The sequence below is a fragment of the Oreochromis niloticus genome, unplaced genomic scaffold (genome assembly GCF_001858045.2).
Source record: "Oreochromis niloticus isolate F11D_XX unplaced genomic scaffold, O_niloticus_UMD_NMBU tig00008721_pilon, whole genome shotgun sequence".
Classification (NCBI taxonomy): Eukaryota; Metazoa; Chordata; class Actinopteri; order Cichliformes; family Cichlidae; genus Oreochromis; species Oreochromis niloticus.
The window spans coordinates 10,001-12,500 of record NW_020329386.1 but is presented as its reverse complement, the minus strand read 5'-3'; positions in this window follow the sequence as shown (position 1 = coordinate 12,500).

The window sequence follows — 2,500 nt, the reverse complement described above, 5'->3', positions numbered from 1 at the left end:
GGTACGACAACGTTTCCACATGCCCCTGGTACACTGGGCAGAAACACTTTGCCACACACACTCCTCCTGCATATGGTACGACAACGTTTCCACATGCCCCTGGTACACTGGGCAGAAACACTTTGCCACACACACTCCTCCTGCATATGGTACGACAACTTTTCTACATGCCCCTGGTACACTGCCCCGATATCTCCCTGAAACACGCTCCCCTCGTGCATATGGTACGACAACGTTTCCACATGCCCCTGGTACACTGGGCAGAAACACTTTGCCACACACACTCCTCCTGCATATGGTACGACAACGTTTCCACATGCCCCTGGTACACTGCCCCGATATCTCCCTGAAACACGCTCCCCTCGTGCATATGGTACGACAACGTTTCCACATGCCCCTGGTACACTGGGCAGAAACACTTTGCCACACACACTCCTCCTGCATATGGTACGACAACGTTTCCACATGCCCCTGGTACACTGGGCAGAAACACTTTGCCACACACACTCCTCCTGCATATGGTACGACAACGTTTCCACATGCCCCTGGTACACTGCCCCGATATCTCCCTGAAACACGCTCCCCTCGTGCCTATGGTACGACAACATTTATCCATGCCCCTGGTACACTGCCCAGCAGCACTTTGCTAAATACTCCCCCGTGCATATGGTATGACAGCTTTTCCACATGCCTCTGGTACACGGACCAGAAACACTTTGCCACGTCCGCTGTACGCACCCTCCTCGCTAGCTAATTGCTGATCTCCCCCACTTCCAGGGGGCCCCGGGGACCACCATCACATCTTCCTGTCTCCCTTACGGCTGAAAAAGGTGCATGTTGCTCCACTGGCCCTGCTGCTGTTGTGTCTCCATTTGGCCGAGGGGGTGAGTCGGCCTCCTGTCTCCCTTACGGTCGGAAAAGATGTGCTGCTGCTGCTGCTGCTGCTGCTGCTGCTGCTGCTGCTGCTGTGGTGGCCCTGCTGATATTCTCTCTCCATTTGGCCGAGGGAGTGAGTCGGCCTCCCGTCCCCGTTACGGTCGAAAAAGATGTGCTGCTGCTGCACTGGCCCTGCTGCTACTCTGACCACCTCTAGCTAATTGCTGATCTCCCTGACCTCCAGCGGGCCCCGGGGACCCACATCACACCTTGCTCCTGTCTCCCTTGCGGCTGGAAAAGATCCATTTTTGTGCACTGGCCCTGCTGCTACTCTCTCTCCATTTGGCCGAGGCAGTGAGTCGGCCTCCTGTCTCCTTTACGGTCGAAAAAGATGTGCTGCTGCTGCACTGGCCCTGCTGATATTCTCTCTCCATTTGGCCGAGGCAGTGAGTCGGCCTCCTGTCTCCTTTACGGTCGAAAAAGATGTGCTGCTGCTGCAGTGGCCCTGCTGCTACTCATATACAGCATGGACCTTGACCTCCCGCAGACCCCGGGGAACCACATGCTCCCCTGCTCTAGTCCCCCACTAGCTTCTTCTCTTGCAGTTACCCTCCGCCACATATCCAGTATGGACCTTGCCCTCCAGCAGGCCCCGGGGACCCACATGCTCCCTTTCTCTAGTCCCCAGTAGCTTCTTCTCTTGTGGTTACATAGCACCGGGTCTCCACCATGGACCTTGACCTCCAGCAGGCCCCGGGGACCCACATCACACCTTGCTCCTGTCTCCCTTGCGGCTGGAAAAGATCCATTTTTGTGCACTGGCCCTGCTGCTACTCGTATCCAGCATGGACCTTGACCTCCAGCAGGCCCCGGGGACCCACTTGCTCCCCTGCTCTAGTCCCCCAGTAGCTTCTTTTTCTGCAGTTACCCTCCACTGCATATCCAGCATGGACCTTGACCTCCCGCAGACCCCGGGGAACCACATGCTCCCCTGCTCTAGTCCCCAGTAGCTTCTTCTCTTGCGGTTACATAGCACCGCGTCTCCACCATGGACCTTGACCTCCAGCAGGCCCCGGGGACCCACATCACACCTTGCTCCTGTCTCCCTTGCGGCTGGAAAAGATCCATTTTTGTGCACTGGCCCTGCTGCTACTCGTATCCAGCATGGACCTTGACCTCCAGCAGGCCCCGGGGACCCACTTGCTCCCCTGCTCTAGTCCCCCAGTAGCTTCTTTTTCTGCAGTTACCCTCCACTGCATATCCAGCATGGACCTTGACCTCCCGCAGACCCCGGGGAACCACATGCTCCCCTGCTCTAGTCCCCCAGTAGCTTCTTCTCTTGCGGTTACATAGCACCGCGTCTCCACCATGGACCTTGACCTCCAGCAGGCCCCGGGGACCCACACTTAAGCCCCCTCCCACTAACAAAGCAAAACACCACTGGCAAAATCCTCATGCCCCTGGTACTCCATAAAGTAAATTCAAACGTGCCCCTGGTACACTGTGCAGAAACACTTTACCACGTCCGCTGTACGCACCCTCCTCGCTAGCTAATTGCTGATCTCCCCCACTTCCAGGGGGCCCCGGGGACCACCATCACATCTTCCTGTCTCCCTTACGGCTG